The following is a 23,957-nucleotide window of genomic DNA, read 5'->3' as shown; positions in this document are numbered from 1 at the left end:
GCGCCACACAACCAAGTTAAAGGTACCCCTGCCAGGGCATCGGGAAAGGCTGAGTTCCATTCAGCACTTCTTCTGAAAGGCTCAGGCGGTGTCAGCGTGGTTCCAGAAAGCTTTCCAGCAAGCCGCTGTGAGGTCTGTTCAGACCAGTGATCTGATCAGGGTGGCCCTGGCAGGGCTGGCGAGAGGAGGCATCAAAGCCAGCTAGTCTGGGTGCAGAGCCAAAGAAGAGAAATAGGTGGGGGGGCAGGGGGTGGGGCAGGTGCTGAGGACCATTTTGCAAAGTGGGGACGGTCTGTGGGTGGACTCACAGAGCCACAGTCCTGTAAGAGGGGGTCTCTGGCTCAGGAGCCAGAGGGAGGGTCACCTTGGAGGGATGGGACTTCAAGTGCGAATGAAATTGGGGGGAGGAGACGGACCTGCAGCATGAAGGCAGGTGCTGCCTTTCATCTTGAAAGCCCTTTTTAGAAACGGGGCTGGAAAGCAGGTCAGGCTCCTGGCAGGCCTGCAGAAGGCAGGAGGGAGGGCTTCTGTGAAGCCATTTTAAGTGAGGAGTAAGGCGGAGACACCCTCCCCCAGGGGCCGCACCAGCAGGTACCCAGGCCTGAGCAGCCCCTCTGCAGAACGCCAAGTGCCTTTGAAGCACACCCCTCCCAGCAAACCAGGGACCAGAGTTCTCTTTAGATGCAGCCTTGAAAATGCAAGGTAGATGACGTGAACATTCTCCCCTCTGAGCCTGTCCCTAGAGATGTTAGCGGCATTTGGGAGCCACGCCGGAACTGTGGGTCCTACGAGTTGCCCGGATCGAGCCTCGGGCCACATCCCCACAGCAGGAATCACGTGTTTCTCGTCGTGCCATCAATCAGAGTTCACCAGGCGGCCTGGTCCACAATGGCGCTGCGGGTTGGTGACAGCACACTGCAGAAGGAAGGTGCCACGGACCGAATGCCAGCGCTTCAGAGGCCGTCAGGTCGCCCCCACCCTCCTCTCCTCCACGGCAGCGTCATCCCTATCCTCTGAGGTTCGCATCATCTTGATGCTGTATGTGAGCCGCAGTCTGTTTTATAAAACAGCCCAAATAAACACCTCTCCGAAGGGGGCCGCTCTGTCCACATGCGAGGAGGAGACACTACCACGTGCAGATGTTCCGCCTCAGTGCCGTCCAGCTCACCCCGAGTGATGCTCAAGCAAGAAGACAGCGCCCGCCCCTTCCCCGTGACAGCTCTTCAGGATGAGACCAGACATTATGGAGGGGACAACGGAAAGGGGGGCATCGCTTTGTGTTTAGGGACGCCACAGCTGGGAGAGCTGTCCATCCTGCTGTCTTTCCAACAACCCAAGATTGAACCAGGGGCAGCCAACCTTCACCCACTCGATGTTCCTCATTTGTGTTTGTCAATTTCACCTCATCTTTCATTCCTTGGCAACCGCTTCTTCTTAGGAATGGTTTTCACACAGGGGAGATCGGCTGCCATGGGCAAGAAATTGGGTGGGGAAGGCACAGCTGGAGGGAATCTAAAACAGATACTGGGTTAGACTATGGAAACATCTTCCACATCAGAAGTTCAAACTCATGGCCATCTAGTCGATGCTGACTCCTGGGGGCCAATAGGACAGGGTAGAACTGCCCCTGTGAGTTTCCAAGACTAAGTCTTAGGCTTCCTATTTGCAAAAATTGACAAGGAGGCTCCTATAGGCTTGAACTTTTTAATATAAACAAGTTAAACGTTCTGGGTTGGGAAGGCTTTTTTTAGCTAAAGATTTTAGGCACAATGAACTTTCTGCTAATAATCTAACAGCAGTTTGTAATTAAAATAATAATAATAGGCAAAAATATGCAAACAGGTTGAGTATCTTCATGTGTTTGAAACACTCAAGCCATTTTTAAAAAGAGCCTTAGTTGGCTCTGTGGGGTCAGCGTTGTGCTGCTCACCACAAGGCCGCCGGTTCAAATCCACCAGCCTCAGAGATGAAGCGACCTTCTCCATGGAGAGTCATCATCTTGGAAACATTCATATACAGTCACGATGAGTTGGAATTGACTTATGGCAATGGAGTTTGGGGGATACATGATAAAAGAGCCCTGGTGTTGCACTTGGCTGTTAATGGAAAAGTTAGAGATTTAACCCACAGACCAGTGATGATCAGATTTGTGATCCTTCACTCGGTTCGCAATACAAAGTTGGGTGGGGGGATCATTTACAGTCTTGGTAATCGCCGGGGCGGGGGGGTGCTATTCTACTCTATCTTATGGGGTCCTTGTGAGTGTGAATGAACCCAGTCTTCACAGGGCGGAATAAACTCAGTCTCCATATCAATATTATCGCCTTGATGCCTTCCAATGGTAACGTTTGTGCCAGCAAAGAGATACAAAGATGATTCAAAGGATTCAAAGCCACGGCCACGGAGACAAGGGAGCAGGATGGGTCAAAGCGTGGTACGCATACATTCTGGCTTGTATTGATTGTGTTAAAACACAGCTTTTCTGTGGACTCTGGATCTCGGGGTTTGCTTTTGAAATAAGGTCCCTTGGAGAGTACTGCTGTGCTCCCTTTATCAGGGTGTTCTCTGTGGGCCCAGGTGCGAGGACCTGGGTTCTCGGTACGCCGAGTTGCCTTTCCTAGGGAAAGCACCAGTCCTTGATCTTCATCAGCACGTGCTTCAAGTCTGCTTGGCCTTCAGCAAGCAAGGTCGTGCCGTCTGCACATAGGAAGGCAGCTCCGGTGATCTGCTGCTGGGAGGTCACAGCCTTGGAAACCCCATGGAGCAGTCCCGCTTTGCATGCATGCCCTCACCCAAGGTCAGAATCAATGGGCTCAACTGGAATTGTAGTGAGAGTAAATTTCTTGTCTGGTGGGTCAGTGTCATTTCCCACCACAATGGTATACCCTTTAAGGTGCCTCTAGGACACAACTTGCTAGTCAATCATTGCTTAGAACTTAGCATGCACACCTATGAGAGGTGAGAAAACTGTTGAGGTAATTTGTGTATTTTGATTTATTGCTTCCTTATTGCAACTTTCTGAGCTCTATATGGTTACATACCATTTTTTCACACAAAGACCTTGAGATGTAAAGAAATTGAGAATTGAGTGGTCGACACAAATAGCAGAGCATGGAGTAAAATCCAGGGACTTTGACTTGAGAAGCTGCTCTCCCAAGCCGCCTATGTCCAGAAGCAGGAATCAGCAGTGGGCCTGAGGATTACCAAGGAGAATCAGGAAAGGGGTCTTGGCTGGGAGGTTCACTAAATGCTGGTGAAATGTTGGAGCTGCCCCCATGGTTCATCGCAGATGCTCCAAAGACAAGTTCAATCTCAGACAGGATAAAGAATTGCGAGGTCAAGAAGGTGAGCTACATCTGGGATCCTGACTACAAAGAGCAGAGGCCAGTCTGGTCCATTTGGGTCATCCTTCAGCTGAACTTCACAGACTGACCCAGGAAAAGACCTATCACCAGCCTCAAGAGACAAAAAACGGGCAACAGCAAGTGAGGCCCAACCAGCAGAAAATACACCACGGTCACATCAGAAGAATCTGCTTGAACATTGCCACTGAACACTCAACTGCGTTGTGTCTCTGGACTCGGTCACCATGGCTCTGAGGACCCCTGTGTTCCAATGTCTGCAGGTGAGAATGTCAGACTGGTTGCCTCTGGGCCAGAAATAAAGGTCCATTGGCTTCTAGGACCACTGCCAGAATCCTTTCTTCCCTGTGTCAGGTGGACAGAGATCCCAAAGACTGGCTAGCCTGGACGCTGCGGGAGGAAAGGGTTCACAGAGAATCCAGGATGGAAGGACTCTTCCCATTCAATAGACATTGTCATCTCTCCCCAAAGATGTCTCTTCTTATCTTGGGTGTCAGTGTCACCAGCCTTGTGCAGAGACCCCCTCACTCTGCAGGACTCTGTGAGGATGGGATCCTTTAGGTCCTGAGAGCACCCAGTTGACATGGTCCTGCTGATAAGTAGGTGGATGGTCATGGCCCATGATGATGGCAAAACACTCCCAAAGTCAGCGGGCTGGAAACCCTCTGTGCCCGGTGGCTACCTGAGTGCTGCCCTTAGTTTGACTTCCTCTGAGCATAAGGAGCCCAAGCTCCCTGCTGACCTCACCTGAGCCTGAGAAGTCCCCACAATCCTTCCATCTTCTAAGCCAGCGGTTCTCAACCTTCCTCACGCCGCGACCCTTTCATACAGTTCTTCATGTGGTGGGGACCCCCAACCATAAAATTATTTTTGTTGCTACTTCATCACTGTGATTTTCCTACTGTTATGAATCAGGTGATCCCCGTGAAAGGGTCGTTCAACCCCCAAAGGGGCTGCAACCCACAGGACGAGAACTGCTGTAAGGTAGCCCCACACTCAAAGCCCCTCACCTTCAACTGCATTGGCCTGAAGATCTATCTCTGTGTGAGCCCTTCTGCCCAGGGACAGGCTTTGCCAAACCCCCAAAGCTGCTCCATCACTGTGGGCTCAGCTTTTTGCTTAGTTCCCAATTGGCCCAGAGGGTCAGGCGCTGGCACTCCGAGAAGCCCGCTTCGCCCATATTGGGTGCATTTGGCAGGCCAAACCCAGGCAGGAACATGCCCATTTCAGAGGGTCCACAATGAGCACCGCGCGCACGAGCCTCTGCAGATTGAGGGTGGCAGCAAAGGAGGACTCTGACCGGGGAGATGTTATTTCAACGAAAAAACCTACAGAAAAGAAGAAAGTCCACCACGAGACCAACTCACCTGCCTATGAACAGCTCTGCACACTCATGCCACGCATCGCCGCATTTATAAAACGAAGGTGCTGAAATTAATGTTTACCAACTACAGAAGTGCTTCTCAGGGCGGGCCATCGTGCATCATTGAAGAGCAATGTCCAACAGGACTAGGATTGGACCCCATTCCGCAAAACCAAATCAGGAGCAAACACGGAAAATTTATTGGTGGCCAGGACTGTGAGCTGTGAGCCCTCTAGTGTCCACAATGTGCAGTGCAGTCGAGGCCGACCTCCAGCCCTCAGCCCCGGAGGAGTTGAGAGTTGGGAAGTCCAGAGTCTGAGGTCAAGGGATGACCCCTTTCCCAGACTGAGTCTAAGAAGTCTGCTGCACCAACACCCTCTTCTCCTTCTGACAACATCAGTAACACCAGGTGTGATCGTTAGGTTTCATGTCAATTTGGGTGGGCCAGGATTCTCCCATGATACGACCTTAATGTGATCACAGCCTTGATACATTTGAGGGGGTATCATTTGGGCAGTATCCTACCCAGGATAGACGGAAAACATGCCGAAGCTAGCTCACTCCGACGGCTGGATCTGGATCCTGCCTCTGCTGTTATATTATCTGCCGATCCCAGGAGCCATTTGACTGACCCTCGGATCCATTCAGCCCTGTATCCACCAGTCTGTTGCCTTCCTGCTTCATCTCCCTGCTTCCTGTTCATCAGCCCCTGCAGCTCCATGAGTCAGGAGACGCTCCCAACTTTCATCTGACCCTTCCACCACAGTGTGAACCATTGCTTGGTATAAATCAATCTCTCTCTCTCTCTCTCTCTCCTCTACAGACCCTGTCTCACAGCCCAGGACAGAGCATGCCTTCTCACTCCTCCAGAGAAACCTTGTCTGATAGCAGTTCTCATGTATAACCAGCTTAGCTTTGCCTTCATGAATCCCTGGGTGGTGCTGACAAGTCAGTGCAGGGTGACCAGCCAAAATGTTGATGGTTTGAACCCACCAGAGGCACCTTGGAAGAGAGACCTGGTGATCATATGAATATTCAGTCTTTTAAAAATCATTTTATTGGGGCTCATACAGCTCTCATCCCAATCCACACATACATCCATTGTGTCAAGCACATTTGTACATATGTTGCCATCATCATTTTCAAAACATTTTCTTTCTACTTAAGCCCTTGTTATCAGTGCCTCAATTTTTCCCTCCTTCTCCCACCCTCCCTTCTTCATGAACCCTTGATAATTTATAAAATTTTTTTCATGTCTTACACCGACTGCTGTCTTCCTTCACCCACTTTTCTGTTGTCCCTTCCCCTGGGAGGGGATTATATGTAAATTATTGTGATTGGTTCCTCCTTACCCCCACCCCCTTACCTTACTCTCCTAGTATCACTACTCTCATTATTGTTCCTGAGGGTTTTATTTGTCCTGGATTCCCTGTGTTGTGAGTTCTTATCTGTACCAGTGTATATGCTCTGGGCCAGCTGGATTGGTAAGATAAAATTGGAGTCAAGATAGTGGGGGGGAGGGGAGGGCAGAAAGCATTAAAGAACTACAGGAAAGTTGTATGTTTCATCAGTGCTGTATTGCACCCTGACTGGCTCATCTCTTCCTTGTGACCCCTCTTTAAGGGGATATCCAGTTGTCTACAGATGGGCTTTGGGTCTCCTCTCCACCCTCTCCTTCATTCACATTGATATGATTTTTTGCTCTGGGTCTTTGATGCCTGGTACCTGATCCCATTGACACCTCATGATCACACAGGCTGGTGTGCTTCTCCCAAGTGAGCTTTGTTGATTCTCAGCTAGGTGGCCACTTGTTTATCTTCAAGCCTTAAGATCCCAGACACTATATCTTTTGATAGCCAGGCACTATCAGCTTTCTTCACATTTGTTTATGCACCCATTTTGTCTTCAGTAATCGTGTCAGGAAGGTGAGCATCACAGAGTGCTGGGTTAGTAGACCAAAGTGTTCTGGCGTTGAGGGAGGACTTGAGTGGAGGCTTAATACTTAATAAATAAATATGTGTGCATAGATCTATTCCCTATTGTTATATATAAATGTATTTGCATCTGTACATGCCTGCATTGAGACCTCGATAAATGTCCTTTGCCTCCTAGTTCTTTCCTCATTTCCTTTTACTTTCTTCTTGTCCTACTATCGTGTTGGGCCTTCATTTGGGTTTTGGTAATTCCTCTTACTTACATTGCCCTGATCAAGCCCCTCTAGGCATCCTATGCCCTCCTCGCCATCAGTTTTAAATCACTTATTCTTCCCTTATCTGGGTTTGTTGGCACCCTTTCTTTCCTTTCTCCCACCTTCCCCTCTCCCATGTCCCCGCAGAACCGCTGGTCCTGTTGTTTTCTCCTCCAGATTATTTGTCCCACCTATCTTGTCTAGATAGATATGCAGAGGCAATAATAAGCACAAAAACAAAGCAAAATGAAACATAACAAAAGAAAACAAAAAGCAAAACAACAACAGCAAAAGAAAAGCCTATAAGTAATTCCAGGTCTGTCTGTTGACCGTTAGGAGTGTTTTCCAGTGGAGTCTGATGGGGTGCCACACCCTGGCCCCAAAGTCTATTTTTGGTATTCCTCAGGGACTTCGTTGCTCTGCTCTCCCTGATGCTCAGCTGCACGCCCTTAGTGTTTCACCCTGGTGTGGTGGGGTCAGATCGGGCACGACTCCGGCACCGTGTCTCCAGTATTGTCCCCTGTAGCGCTATGGGTCAGCGAGGGACATCGTGTCTCATGGTGAGGCCGGCCCTATAGTCCTCTCTGTGCATTGGCTGCTCTGAGCCAGAATATTGTCCTCCACGGTGTCTTGGCAACAGTGTAGTTGCTCAGTCCATGTTTGAGGACTCAGTGAGCAGGCAGGTGGTGAGGCTGATGCTGGGTGGACTCCGGAGACGTGCTTGCAGAAGCAGACTCTCCCTTGGGGTGTGTCGGGTCGGTGGGAGCATGCGTACATCTCCTCTAAGTCAGCCCATAGGTCCCTCATCCCTTTTGTCCGAAGTTCCATTCCATGTCTTCTCCGATGAATGGCTCTTCAACATCTCAACCGGAGCCATCATGCTCCACCCAGCTGCTGAAACAGGACATCCGGGTGTGGTCTCCCTCATCCCTCATGCAAATGTAGCCAACACCGAGTCTTGCGCCTCCTGCCTCCCAGGAGCCCCTGATCCCCCCACTGCTCTCCACCGCACCAGCTCCTTTCTCTGCAGGCCATCTACGTCACTCCCTGGATTGTGCTGAAAGTCTGCCAGCTGTCCAGTCCTCCAGCTCCTGGCTGCTCTGCAGGCTACAGCCAGAGGGTGCTTCCCCCAACGGCAGAGCACTCCAGAGTCCCCAACTGCTTTTAGGAGAAAGCCACAAATGGCTCAGTGGACTCACGTGGCTTATATGATCCGACCACAGTTGACTTCTCCCTCCCCACCGTCCACGATCTCAACTCGATCTACAGACGCTCCCCAGAGCCCCCTTTGTACCAGGCTCTACAATAGAGCATGCGGGGACATTGTCTTACTCCATTTCACAGCAGCTCTGCCACAGAGTAATTACTACTCCCTTTTTAAAATGAAGAAATGGGCTCAGAGGGGCAACAGCACAGACCTCAGGCTTGGAATCCATTCATGGGTCTGTCTCAGCCTGTTCCCCTCCTCCATGGTTGTCACTGAGTGTCTGCTAAGCACCTACTGAGTACAGGCTAGACAGACACAAGGCACACTCTCTCCCTTCATGGAACACACCACTGGGCAAGGGATAAAACACCCTTGTTCATACACAGTTATCAAGGCAAGAGGTTGAGACCAGCCACCCCTGCACCTGGAATGCCCGGCGTCTAGGATGCAGAAGATGTTTATCTTGATGATCCAGGGCCCCTGGAACATGAACACCACACATGAGTGCCTCTGAAGAGTGGGGATTTCTGGTCTGGCCCCTTTGACGCCTAGAAGACCAAGGTAGGCCACGAGCTGTCTACAGGAGTCCCTCCTGTGAGTAGCTCTGAGCATTTATTGATGTTCCCTGGCTGGTAGAGGGTTCCTCACAGGGCCTCGTGTGTGTGTGTGTGTGTGTGTGTGTGTGTGTGTCCACATTTGGTGTCCCTTCTTATGAAACCCCACTGGGAAAGGATTAGGTTTAGACTCACCTACCCAGAGTATGAAATACAAGTATTTCTCATATCTAAAAATATTTGTGACATCAAAAATATTTTAAATGTATGAAATAAAGAGTTTACATAGAAATAATGGTTTTTAGGAACCCTGGTGGCCTTGTAGGTTAAGCATTGAGCTTAAAAACCACAAGGTGGAAGGTTCAAATATACCAGATGCTCCTCCAGAGAAAGGTGAGGCCGTCTGCTCTCAATGAGAAATACTGTCCCATACATAATCCTGCAATAACAAGCCAGAGCTACAAATGGATGCATAGCTTTAGATGTAAACTGAGTGGGTATGGGGTATGATATGAGACCATATCCGTGAGCATTTACAAGCTTGGCAGAAGCTATTTCAGCAAACATATTTGTATGCATGTTTGTGACACTTGTCTGCCAGTTTGCCATACCACGGTGGCTGGTGTGTTGCTGGAAGCTATGTCACTGGTATTTCAAATGCCAGCAGGGCCACCCAGAGTGAAGAGATGTCAGCAGAGTTTTTAGACAAAGAACAGAGTACGAAGGAATCGGCTGTCCACTTCGAAGGAATTAGCCACTGAAAACCTATCGCCAGCAGCGGAGCTCTGTCAGAGACAGGCCAAGGAGACGAACCTCTCGAGCTGGAAGGCACTCAAGATGGGCCTGAGTCAGAACAAACTTCGGATCGGCTGGAGAAGAACAGGAACTGCAGAGCGCCTCGGTGTCGTGCTGATGCCGAACACGGATGTGGGCGTCGAGGCCGTCATTTGAACAGAACAAGGGAATCCTACATGGTTTAGAACCAAGAAAGGCGTGTGCCGGAGTCATATTCTCTCACCGTACGTGTCCAAAGATGACACCACCTTGCTTGCTGAAAGGGCGTGAAGGACTTGCTGGTGACGATCAAGGATGGCCGCCTTCAGTGTGGATTGCAGCCTACTGTAAAGAAAGCCAAAATCCTCACAAGAGGACCAGGAGGTAAAACCATGATAAAGGGGGGAAAGATCCGAGTGGTCAAGGATCTCATCTTGCTTGGACCCACAATCAACCTTCATGGAAGCAGCAGTCAAGAGACCAATGATGCACCAGGTGCTGAAAAGCCAGGCTGTCACCGTGAGGACTGGGCGGTCTTTTCCATGGCTTCCTAGGCAACGCGAAAGTTGGACCTTGAATAAGGAAGACCTAAAAGTGAATGGATGCACCTGAAGGAGGGTGCTGGTGGAGACTGGCGGAGGGACCGTGTACTGTCCAAAGGACAAACAGACCGGTCCTGAATGAATGCGGCCAGAATGCTCCTTAGATCGAAGAGTGGCAAAACTTCATCCCATGCGTGTAGGATATGTTGTCAGCAGAGAGCAGTCCCTGCAGAAGGACGTCATCCTGGGTAAAGCAGAGGCGCCGCACAAAGGAGGAAGACCCTCGACACGATGGACTGACGTAGCAGCTACACCGGTGGGCTTGAACCTAACAGAGGTGATGGTGACACAGAACCATGCAGTGCTGTGTTCTGTTGAGCAGAGGGTGGCTGTAAGCCAGAACCAACTGGCAGCAAACCCATCGAGGGTTGCTGAGACTGTCAGCCTTTGCAGGCGCAAACAACCTCATCTCCCCCCACCCACAAGCCCCCACCCCGTGGAGTGGCTATATGGCTCTGTTCATAATCTTCCTTGGCTCTGCATGCTCCCGTGGGTCTAAACCAGCAGTTCTCAACCTGTGGGTCACGACCTCTCTGAGGTCAAACAACCTTTTCACAGGGGTTGCCTAAGACCATGAGAAAACACACAACTATTTCACAATTTATCATAACATATTGTTTCATGATTAATCACTGTGCTTTAACTATGTTCAATTTGTAACAAAAATACATCCTGCCTATCAGATATTTACATGATGATTTACATGATTATTCATAACAGGAGCAAAATGACAGTGAAGTAGCAATGAAAATAATTTTATGGTTGGCAGGGTCCTCACAACATGAGGAACTGTACGAAAGGGTGGAGGCATGAGGAAGGTTGAGAACCACTGGTCTAAACAAAGGTTTCAAAGAGAGAACGTACATCTATCGTCACACGGGCATCTTGCCCCACCTGCGACGTCTGTGCTGGTGCAGGTAAAGAGTTGTGTGAGGATAAAAAAGGACTTGCAGGTGTTAGCCATGTCCTGACGTGGCCCTGCGTGTGCACCGAGGTGCAGGCTCCAGGGGTGAGGTCTCTGGGTTGGGCTCCAGTCTTCAGCTCCTGGACAGCCAGCCCCCCCCCGCCTGCCTCCTTGGCTGCAGAGATGTGGAGCCGTGAGGGGAATGGTCAAGGCAGCTGCTCGTCTGTCCACATTGTCTGTTTACATTCATTGTCACGGCAATTTTATCGTTCACATTTGGAAAATTTCAGGAATGAAATTACCGTGCTGTTAAAGATTTCATTAGAAATCATGAACTTCATGAGCCCCCCTGAGGGGGTGTGTGCTTTTCTGAAGGGGTTCTATGACCGCAGCCCCAGGAGGAAGGCTCAGAGTGTTGGTGGCAAGAACAGGACAGAAAACAGTGAGAAAACTGCCTTCAGCTTTCACCCCCCTGGAGGAGTTAAGGTTAGGCGCTAGGCTGCTAACCTCTATATTAGCAGTTCAAATCCACCAGCCGCTTGGAAACCCACAGGGACAGTTCTGCCCTGTCCTGTAGGGTCACTATGAGCCAGGACCTCTCCACATCACCTAATGACCACTCAGAACATGTGAAAATGAAAACCGCTTTGTTTTCTTAACCCTTGCCCTGGAAGGTAGTTGGTGCCTAAGGCATCTTTTAATTGACAAGTGGGAAATGCATGTACCTATAGAAATCTACGTATCAATAGGAGACCTGATGGCTCAGTGGTGAGCGCTCAGCTGTCTAACAAAAAGTAGGCTGGCAGCACCTGTGAGCCGCTCCCCAGGCGATGGGCCTGTGGTCTGTTGCCGTAAGCCTGTAGGCCAGGAAGCCCCAGAGTCCCCTGGGTCATGATGCGATGAAATCAATTTCATGCTCCTAACAACAACATCAGGAGGGACCAGTCCCTGGGAAAGGACATCCTGCTTGGTCAAATAGAGGGTGTCTGAGAAAGAGGAGGGCCCTGGGTGAGATGGACAGACACGTGGCTGCAACAAGGAGCCCGAATGCAGTGCCCACAGTGACGATGCTGCGGGAGCTGGCCGTCCCCATGATTCGGAACCCACTGTCTGGCCCCTAACAATATCAGCGACCGTATCAACAGCAGCCCAGGCTCCTCACCACCACCACAGTTCAAGTGCACCGATTCCTCTTCCGTCTTCCGTACGCTTTGTCCAGCTTCCCATGCACGGAAAAACCCCAGCTTGGGTCCGGGGCACTTTAGCCCCCAGAGTGGTGGTGTTGCTTTTTGTCACTTTAAAGGGGTCTTTCTTGTGCAGCAGATTCACCCCATGCAACGCATCCTTTGATTTCTTGACTGCTGGTTCCATGAGCTTATTGATCCAGCTCTGAGGATGTAGATGTAGAAACATTTAATTGTCCCCCCCCCCCCGCCCCCCCAAAAAAACTGCCTGGAAAACAGAAGTGACTGTAGGCTGGTTCTTCTGGGTCTTTGTAATTTAGAATTACATCGACTTGTGACTAAAGTTGGTGATTTTTCCTAGTAAGCGACTTTTCTAACTGGTTCAACAGCCTCATGCACACCGGGTGGCTGTGATAATAAATTCAGAATGGTCTGCTTTATATATTAAAACAAAACAGAGATACCAAGGCTGCGTGCACATATCCACAAACAACAACAAAAATCCCTTCACTGCCATCGAGTCAATTCGCTGCAACCCTAACTTGGGTTTCTGAGGCGGTCAGTCTTTATGGCAGAGGACAGCCTCATCATTGTGCCCAGGAGCGACGGGTGGATTTGAACCGCTGATCTTGCAGGTAGCAGCCGAACATTTACTCATAAACATTGACTGGTGAATTGCCTTGTCATAAACAAATAATTTGGGACATGTACTGGGCTCCACCCACTCCTTGGATTCTTTTTATGATGCACTGTGGGTCCCTGTAGAAGGTCACAGGCCTCCAGTATCTAGCTGGCAGTTTACAGACTCAACCCCATTTCGAGTCTGCAAGCTAGGAGACTTTTCTCCGGAGAAGAAGACCAAGGATCTACCCACCGGTGCGTTTGTCATCCTATGGCATCTTGCCTGTGGCTGGGATGCTGGGAATTGTGCCACCAGTATTTCCAGTACCAGCAGGGTCCCCGGTAGTGGACAGAGCCTCCAGACTGAGACAGACTAGGAAGAAATCAATGGATTTCTATTTCTGGAAATTGGCTAATGCAAACCTTAGAAGGCACAGCAGTGTATTTGCCCACTGGACTTTCTACTCCGTGAACAGTTCCAGTCTCGGAAACCCACAGGGACAGTTCTCCCTGTCCTGTAGGGTGGCTGTGACTCGGCCCCGGCTCGACGACAGTGACTGGTTGTGCAGAGTGCCGGCAGATGAGCCCCAGGGAATATGAAGGGATTCCGATAACTCAGCACTTGACACACAGAGGGATGGATTGTGATAAGAGTTGTATGAGCCCCCCATAAAATGATTTTTTAAATGTTTTTAAAGACAACCAAGCACTGTGAAGATGGGCTCAGGTGGGGGACTCTTTTCCATTGGGCATGAGGTCCCCGTGAATCAGAACCAACCCCTGGAAACTGACAACCATTCGCTCCTCCTTCTTGGCTCTAGCCCCATTCCCGGGCCCGAGTTTGCCTCTCAGTCCAGCAAGACAACATTTTCACTTCTCTACAAAAAGGAGTACAGTGTTCCCAAGATTCACAGCGCTGCCATCTCACAGCCTTTGACTCGGTGACTTTCCTGAGAAACTCGGCAACAAGCATTTTAAAGAGATTTGGCACCCGCTCCCACACAAGGATACATAAAGTGAATTAATTATTTAGCTATTTTCTGTAGAGCAGCCCAGAAATACCTTGGGGGTATTTGTGTCTAATTCTGCTAAAGGATTAGCATGCAGCCTAATTTCTCTCCTTCATATTTTACTAACTTTCCCCCTCCTCTGCTTACTTCATTAAAGCCTGTAATCACATACAAGATGAAAGGATGCCTTCAGTAGTTTGAAAACGCTCGTTTCGCCCGGCGCGTGGTAAGTTGTTCAAGGTGATTTCTCCTGTAATGAGAGTGGCTCGGTAGGTCTCTAATTCCCAATGTAAACTGTTCACTGTTCAGTTCACAGCCCAGCTAATGCAGCTGTTAATTTGATCAAGAATAGTTTACCCTGCAAGCCTGCGGACCTCACGGGCTTGTGCTGTCGGCAAAACAAGAAACCATCTTGAAAACCAAATGAGAAAGAAAGAAAGAAAGAAAGAAAGAAAGAAAGAAAGAAAGAAAGAAAGAAAGAAAGAAAGAAACCATCCTGCCACAGGGAAATCAAGGAGATTCTTACTCCTTATGCAAGGCAGCAAGCAGGAATCAAAAGGTGGTGGAAACCATGATTTCGTAGCAATGCCAAGTGCACCGAAGCCATTAGCAAGGACAGGTCACAACGTAGAAAGGAATTCGTGGTTTGGATGAAACTAGGCAGTAACCATGGGTGACAAGAACGCTGACCGCCAGCAGGGTCTGAGAATGGCCTCCACACCAATAGGGGGCGACCTGAAGTAAAAGACCTCAATTTAAAAAGTAAAAGACCTCAATGTCTTTGCAGGCCTCCTATGATCCTGGCTAGACCAGTCATCTCTGTCTTCCTATCGGGATACACTATCAAGGTTGATTGGCGGGTGTGTGTTTCTTATTGAGCGTGTCAGTCTATAGCATTCAACGCTTAGGTCATGCTCAGAAGGACAATATGTACATATGTACATATGCATAGTATTTGTAAATATATGTATGTATATGTATATTAGCTGTTGTTTTGGAGCTCAAATGTAGCTGTGCGTCCAAGCTAGAAAGTGGGCGAGGGACTTGAATAGATATTTCATCAAAGAAGGACTCACGAGAGCCCAAGGAACACATAAAAAGATGCTGGGTATCATTAGTCATTAGGGAAATGCAATCAGAACCACAATGACATACTACTTCACACCCACTGCAATGGCAATTATTACAAGCGAGAGAGAAAATGAGAGTGACGAGACTGTGGAGAGATAGGAACCCTTAGCCCATACTGCTAGGGATGCTGAATGGAGGGGGGGGGGCACTGCAGGCGGTAGGGGAGGGGAAGGCTGGTGATTCCTCCATTAGTCAAACATAGAACTGCCAAAGATCCAGTAAGTCCACTCCTGTGTTAACCCAACCGGAGCAGTGCTCTCCCAAGGAAGGTGGGTGCTCCAGGGTACGCACAGCCTCCACTTTAGATCCTTGAGTCACGTGTGGGCATCTACTGGGCCATATCCCACCCAGGAGAGTTGAGCTCCAGATGGAGGGAATGCCAAAAAGTCTAGTGATCTCTGTGTTTTCAGTCATCTACCCACCTACCTAGCTCTCTGTCCACCTATCCCACCCGTCCATGCATCCCTCTACCATTCAACATCGCCATCACGTTGTCTCCAACCTAGCAATCTGATAGGGCCCCCTAGTCTTTCCAAGACTATCACCCTTCTGGAAGCAGCCTGCCCTCTCGCTCTCCCAAGGAGTGACAGGTGGGTTTGAACTTCCAGCCTTTCGGTTCACTGCCAAGCATGTAACCAAGGTGCCACCGAGACTCTTTCCCAACTTTCTAAAACACAAAATAAAGTAAAACAAACAAACTCATCTCCATCAAGTTGGTTCGGACTCACAGCCTCCCTGTAGGGCAGCGTAGAACGGTCCCGTTGGGTTGCCCAGATGGTCAGTCTTTACAGGAGCAGAAATCTCGTCTCTCTCCCCCAGAGCAGCTGATGACTTCCATCTGCTGACCTTGCAGTTAGCCGCCCGACTTGTAATGCACTATGCTATCAAGGCACCTTGTCCCATTCATCTCTCACTTGCCCATCCATCCACTGACCTAAGCATCCAATTCTCCATCTTTCCACCTGTCCACCTTCTCATCCATCCACCCACCTGCTCATCCATCCACCCACCTGCTCATCCATCCACTCACCTGCTACCGACCCACCCAGTCATACATTTAACCCCCGTGAAGCATCCGATAAGCCCACAACACAGCGCTGAATGGTTCCTGTCGACAGGCATTCCATTTTCTCCATTTCCCCTTATTAGGATGGATGTTACGTGTGAAAATCCTTTGTCTCATTTATAATTTCATCTTCACGGCCACACTTCAAGCAACCTCCCTCCCCGTGGAGGTTCCCTCTTTTAGATACTGTCGGCATTGCTTGTGCATCAGCAATTAGCTCCTCGAATCATAAGCAGCCTCTTCCCCATGCTGGCAGTGCAGGGCAGGAGCATCCCAAGCACAGCAGATTCGTTTCCTCCAATGTAATAAGACACAACAGTGCAGGCTTGATCACTTTACCAGGAGTAGCAGCGTTTGCCCCGAGAGAGATGGATCAACAGACTGTTTCCAGGAGAAAACAGGGAAGGCCAGATGCAGGTGTACAGGGAAGCCTGGAGGGAGGGGGTCCAAGCTGTGCTGCCTGCTTCCAGGGTCGTTTTGAAGACAGATAACAATCGAGCACCTGATGTTCAGGGCGCTCTGCTACAAGCCCGATTCTTTGCACGTTATCTTGTTGAATTATCACACCATTAAATGGCAAGTGCTTGATACAATTGATGTATGGATTGTTATAAGAGCTGTAAGAGATCCCCCAAAAATTATTTTTTTTTAAAAAAGGCAAGTGTAGCTATTCTCCAACTTTGTGGCTAGGAGAGTAGAGGCACGGAGAAGCCACTGGTTCACCGCAGGTCCCAGCCAATGATGGTGGCGAGGCTGGACTCTGGCCGCCTGGCAGCCTGACTCCCACGCCTGAGCTCTAACCCTGACTCTCTTACCCCCATGCACTGGAGCAAAGACTGAAGAGGGAGGCTCAGGGGCAGGGCACGTAGGCATTGGAAGCAGCCAGGCCAAGAGCCCCAGGTGCTATCTCAGTCCCACGGCCTCCCTCTGTGGCCCTGGATAAGGCCCCCCCACCCACCCTCTGGGCTCCAGCATCCTACACAAAAAGTGAAGGTCAGCCGAAAGAGTACCTGATCCTGGTGCTGCTGCCAAGCCGAGAGTGTCTACATGATTGCATGGCTGCCTCCACGCTGCCTCCACGCTGCCGTCCCACAGTGCCTGGCATGTTGCTGCGTTGCTCGAAGGCTTGCCACTGGTGTGTCAGTTCCTGGCAGCATCACTGGGTCTGCCTCAGTCACCGTGCGCTCTCCCTTGGGCCAGCAAGACCTGCCACTCACTCCAAATGTTTGCTGAATGGATAGGGGTCCACTTGGCAGAGGTCAGGAAGGTGCAGGCAGACACGTCCTGAAGGCAGAGCAGACCTCCCTGGGTGTGCCACTAGGGGCAGGAGGAGATCCAGGCAGAGCCAGGTCGGGAAGCCTAGCGGGTGACCTCAGAGATGCCCAGTGGGCATGAGGGGCGTGTGCCCCCTGGAGGCCTGTGAACCTAAACCAGCCTGTCATTCTCTGGGCAAAGGTTGAGCTGTTCAGTCTAAAATAAAACCAGGTGAATACAAATGAGGACAACAATGCAAATTACAGCTCATCAGATGGAGGGGGGAGGGAGGGGAGAAAACCTCACAGTTGGCTAGACTGCACCTGAAAACGAATCATGGTTTGCCCACAGATTGTCCTACTAAACAGCACACCTGTGTTTGTCTTGCTAATGTTCCTGAAAGGACTGGCAGACAGTCGGCATCACGTTTGTCTCAGATGGGCTAAAAGGACCACAGCGTTGTCTCATCCCCAGTAAGATCGACTCCAGAGAGCGAGGCTCTGAGAGGTGCCGCCATTCGCCATCACTCAGCCCAGGTGACCGGTGCCTTCTTCCTGAGGTCCCTCATCCCTCACCTGCCTGGAGAGGAGGCTAATTTTACACAGGACGACCTTTGAGGCACAGCACAGTAACTGGGGTGCGTGGCATCTGACAGCTTCCATCGGAACAGATGTCCAGTGTGCCCTCCGTATAAAGCATGTGCACAGCAAGTGGACCCGGGCATCTGGTTTGCAGAGAAGAAATGAGCCGGTGCTATGTGGCAAGGATGGCACGCGCCGTGCTGATTCATTCCAAACATGCCCATCATCACCGTGCTGGTGCCACCATGCCTGCACACCAAAGGAATGAGATGGCGAGACACCCTCCGTGCTGAGTGGTGTCAGGGAGGTGGAGTCCCGTCTCCTCCCACAACCAAAGGAACACGTCCTTCCTCGTAGAAGGAGCCCGCCAGGGAGGCACTGGCTGAGCCCTGGAGTGGGCTGTTTCTCAGGAAGGATCTCATGGAGTTCAAGCTGGAGACTCCAAGGGCATCTTGTTAGAAGACATAACTGTCTTCGGCGCTCGTGTCGGGATGGTGAGCATCATGGAATGCCAGTTTAATAGAACAAAGTATTATTGCATTGAGGGAGTACTTGAGTGGAGATTCAATGTCCATCTGCTACCTTAATACTACACCTATACATATATGCAATAGTGGGGGGGGGCATGGAAGAGGAGCTGATCCCAAGGGCGCAATAGAAAGTAAATGTCTAGAAAAGAACAATGGCAACATCTGTGCAAATATGCCTGATACGACTGATGTATGGATTGTAATAAGAGTTGTAAGAGCCCTCAATAAAGTGATCATTTCTTAATAATAATAATTTTTAAAAGAAATAACTTTATGATGGGATCACTCGACAAAGCCCTGCCTTGCATCCCATGGACTCACCGTTGTTACAGAAGAGGCAGGAGTGAAACGCACTTGACCGGGTGCAAGGAAGTGGTCGTGCATAAGCAATGTGTTCTTGCCTTTGCCCAGCTCACCTATAAAATCTATTTAAAATTTTATTTTCTTCTACCATGCCACAACATTTCATGTTTCAGATTACCATTGCTCGATGAGGTACCACCTCACACCGACACTCTTAGCAAAATTCACAATTACAAAAAATAGCACAAGCTGGAGAGGCTGTGGCAAGACCGGGACACTCATACACTGCTGGTGGGGCTGCAGAACTGTAAAGCCACTAAGGAAAACAGCATGGCGATTCCGGAAGCGAATGTGAAATCAAATCCCTTAGGAGCCTGCCCTGAATAGACCCCAGTGAAATAAAGCCCAATGCACGGCCATGCTTGTCACAGCAATTGCTAGAATAGCCCAAAGGTAGAAACCATCAAAAACCATCCATGGAGAAATGGATGGACACACCCTAGTTCATAGAATGGAATGGAATGGAATGGAATGGAATGGAATGGAGGGAATGTGATGCAGCCTTCTTCAATCACAAGGACCGGTCTGTCAAATACCCAATGACAAGGACAAAACTGGAGGACATGATGCTCCGCAAAGTTAGCCAATCCCATAAAGATCACTATTTCATGACACCTGTGATAGGTTTATTGTGCCAACCTGGCCAATAGGAACATGTGGGATTAATCAGATTGCAGTTTGATTGGGGGGCAAAGAGATAAATGGCTCGGCAAGGCCCACCCCCCTCGCTCTTGCTCTCTGGTGATCGGAGCGTGCTGGAGTGTGCAGCTGCTGTAGCTAGTTCTCTGCCTCAACCTGTGAGCTTCACTATCCATGGGCCAAGCCAACCTATGGAGCATGTTGCTAGAGCTTGAAGCTCCTTCCAGACCTGCTTCACCATGCTGCTGGTACGTAACATTGCTTGAGCTTGAGGCTGGTGAATCCTGTCGCTTGTGTTAGATATCCCATCCGGGCTTGCTTTGCTGAGCTCCTGAGCTACTGACTGTTGGTGACTCACCCTGCTGCTTGCTGCCTGCAGGCAGACTCTGCTTACCTTGCCCCAGGGAGGACTCTGCTGTCTGCTTCCTTGACCTTGGACCAAGCAGCAGCCCCTCTCCCCCTCCCCCCATGAGTTGAAGGACTTCCAGTATATCAAGTGTTCTACGGAAGTGAGTTGAACGGAACCCTCTGTACTTCTGGGTGAACTAAGTATCTGCTATATCCCTTCTCGCTGTATAAATATAGATATAAAATCATAAGTGCCCTGGTTTTGTTTCTAGAGAACCCTGCCTAACACAACACCATTATCATAAAGGAAAACATATTCCAATGGCTTTTGCACCAACAGAAAAGGCTTTGAAGACTGTGACAAGGCCAGGGGCATAGAAGACAGGGGGACAGGGAGGGAAGCAGGGGTGGTGGGCGGGAAAAGGAAAAGGAGGAGGAGGAGAAGGAAGAAAAGAAGAAGAAACAGCAGCAGCCGCTGCGGCACACGAAACAAGTGACGGGGACGGGGGCTTTCCTTGGGCACGGTCCTGGTTTTGAGGGCATGGCGTCGTCTGCAACTACGCATAGTATGTTTTTCTCTTTGGGTGCGATAGTCCACTAATAAACCATCATAAATGAATTTTAATTTTTTAGAAAGATAAAAGGGTCACCACTTAAAACCCCTTCCCTGACCATCAGACCCAAACGCTGGCCTGAGCGGTTATGCGATCAGGAAAGGTGCCTCTGAAATGCACTGGAACCCATCTGTGACACACAAGCCAGTTTCAAACAAACCAAATAAATGACGGAAGCTGCTCCCGAGGGACAGGGCACTTTGGGATCAGGGGGCCGACTTGTCAGTCACCTGGCATTTCAGGGACATCCTTCCTTGGCGTTTGAAGTCTTGTCTGTCTCACTTCCTGTGGAGCCAATGAACAAGCTCTTGGGGACAGGGTCACTAGGGTCCCTTCACACACGTGACAACCACGCTCCAGGGATTTCCAGGAATGGGCTCTGTTTCACTTCGTTTTGTTTCCCGTTGGGGTTAGATTCTTTTAGCAAACTACTTCCTGGACCAAGTAGCTCAGTTCTAAGACATGTCTTGTCTCCTACCAGGAAGACAGGAGAGGATAGGGAGGCCGGCTCTCAATTACATTTGTCAGGGGCTACACAGAAGCTTCCCTGTTCTCACCAAGATGTTGAAGCAGACACCTGCCCTGAGTAATAAAAGGCTAAGGATGACCTTGGGGGCTGGATTGTCTCCCCCTGGAAGCTTCACTCTGAGAACACTACTTGGGCACAAACACTCAAATACTTGCCAAGGAGCTCTGGTAGTACAATGGTTAAGAGCTTCCCTGATAATGGAAAGGTTAGTGGTTCAAGGCCACCCGGCAGATCTGCAGGGGAAAGACATGTCCATCTGCTCCTGTAAAGATTCCCACCACCATCGAGTTGAACTTGACCCCGACCCACCCTGGACGACAGAGTAGAAGGGTTTCCCCGGCTGTCATCTTGACAGAAGCAGATGACCTTGAAGCATCTGTGGGTTTGAAACCACCAACAACCATTTGGTTTGCAGTTGAGCACCTCACTTCTGAGTCACCACGGCTCCTTCTGCAAGATCACAGCCTAGAAATCCTATGTGGCCACAGGGGGCCACTGTGAGTCCAAAATGGACTGAACAACACCTAACAACAACTAGTGTTGTACGTCCAGTGGGTTCCAGTTCACAGGGACTCTATGGACAACAGACAACAGAGCCCAGTCCCGCGCCATCCTCAAAATCACTGTTATGATTGGGCCCAGTGTTGAGGGCCTTCCTCTTTTTCTCTGACCCTCTACTTTGCCAAGACCGGTCTCTCCTGACAGCATGTATGAAGCACATCTGATGATGCACAATGTACATCTGATGGAGCACAATGTATTCCAGATGATTGCTCAAGGACATCACGGGTTCTTGCTCTTCCATTCACCCAGGCAAAGAACCTCAGTAAGTGGACAGTAGCCTTTTCTTTCCACTACTGAAATCGCTGCATACAACAAGGGGGAATCATGCCACAAGTTGGCCTACAGAAGTGAAACGGAGGGCTCCCCATAAACTGGAGACCAGGCCAGTGTGCTTTTGCTGGTACCAAGCTGTGACCACCACAGCACTCACCCTGTCAGGCGGTGGAGTGGCTTCCACTTGGAAGGTCAGAGGTGTCCTAGCTGGGGCTCTGCAAGGCTTGTTTCCTTCCACCCCGGGGTCTTGACCTGCAAGTGAAGAGACAGTGGATGCAAGGGACTGTCCACCAAATGCCCGCCCACCTCCAGTTGGGCCTTCCACATTGCTTGATTATTAATATTAAGACGATCATTATTTAAAAAGGTGATGTGCTTCCTGACACGATTGCTGAAGACGAGGCGGGTGCGTAGCAAATGTGGTGAAGAAAGCTGATGGTGCCTGACTATCAAAAGATATCGCATCTGAGGTCTTAAAGGCTTGAAGGTAAACAAGTGGCCATCTAGCTAAGAAGCAACAAAGCCCACATGGAAGAAACACACCAGCCTGTGTGGTCATGAAGTGTTGATAGGATTAGGTATCAGGCATCAAAGAACAAAAAATCATATCATTGTGAATGCGGAGGAGATTGTAGTGGGGACCTGAAGCCCATCTGTAGGCAACTGGACATCCCCTTACTGAAGGATCAGGGGGAGGAGACGAGCCAGTTAAGGTGCAGTGTAGCAACAATGAAACAAACAACTTTCCTCTAGTTCTTAAATGCTTCCTCCCCCATCCACTCTCATGATCCCAATTCTACCTTACAAATCTGGCTAAAGCAGAGGGTGTACACTGGTACAGATAGGAACTGGAAACACAGGGAATCCAGGAAAGATGAACCCCTCAGGACCAGTGGTGAGAGTGGCGATACCAGGAGGGTGGAGTTAGAGTGGGGTAGAAAGGAGGAACCGATTACAAGGATCTACATATAACCTCCTTCCTGTAGGATAGACAACAGAAAAGTAGGTGAAGGGAGACATCGGACAGTGTAAGATAAGACAAAATAATAATAATAATTTATAAATTATCAAGGGTTTTGGAGCGGGGACCAGGGAGGGAGAGGAAAAATGAGAAGCTGATACTCAAGTAGAAAGCAAATGTTTTGAGCATGATGAGGGTAATAAATGTACAAATGTGCGTGACACAATGGATATGCGTATGGATTGATTGTGATAAGAGTTGTACAAGGCCCCAATAAAAGTATTTTAAAAATAAAAGAAAAAGGTGATCTGTATTCATGGGGTGGGGAGGACCTCAGTCAACACAGGGGAAGGCTTACAATTAAAAAATCAAATTTTAAAAGAAAAGCAGAAACACAGCCCCTCTCTTCCAATTGTTGCCGAGAGAACCTCCATCGGCATGCCTTTTGCAGCCTACCAGTCAAATACTGATGCGTGGGGTACATGCATCTGCATGTACTGTGGAGGAGCTCCGTTGGGACTGTGTGATACACGCTGCGCTCTGTGTTTTTCCTTTATGTGTGTAGTGGACCATTTCATGTCACATAACTCTCAATTTGTTTTCCAAGTGAAATATCCTATTGAAGCATCACATTCTCGAGGAAATGTGCCAACACTCTGAGAGACAGATTTATCCTTCAGAATAAATACACTGGTGTCATCATCACTGCCATCAAAGGACAAGCCAGCACTTGCATCGCAGAAGGCTTCCTCGAACCCTGCCCCGACCATTTCTCTCCTAGGAGCTATTGTCAGCGATTATCCAGGCTGCCCCAAATTCACAGGGAGGGCCCCTGCACACATGGAGACAAAATGCCACCTGGTCTGTCCCATTCTCATGGCCACACCCCAAAGCAATTCCTAGAACAGAATAGAACTACCCAATGTCCAAGCAGAGCGGACAAATATCCAATAGGATTGTGGGGAGATCAAAAGTCAGGGAGAGAATGCTACCTCGGAGCTGAAGCGGCCAAGGAGGGTGGGCTTCATGGCCCGACTCGCATAAGTACATCACCAGCCTTTCTCTCTCATCTTAGCATGGAAGCTCTGCTGAGGCTCTTTCAGCATTGTAGCCACACCCACCCCTGCAGGGGACAGGGTGGCAGCTATGCATGAGGTGTGTTGGCTGGGTCTGCTGCTGCAGGGAGAACTCCATGCACATGAGAACCACCCCTGCCCCCATCCATTCCTTGTTGTGGCTGTTAGGTGCCAACATGGTCCTGCTCCATCCTTACCATTGTTCCTATGCCTACACCCATTGTTGCAGCCACTGTGTCAATCCATCTTCTTCAGGGTC

This window comes from Tenrec ecaudatus, chromosome 16, assembly GCF_050624435.1.
Source record: "Tenrec ecaudatus isolate mTenEca1 chromosome 16, mTenEca1.hap1, whole genome shotgun sequence".
NCBI lineage: Eukaryota > Metazoa > Chordata > Mammalia > Afrosoricida > Tenrecidae > Tenrec > Tenrec ecaudatus.
This window is presented reverse-complemented; position numbering follows the sequence as displayed.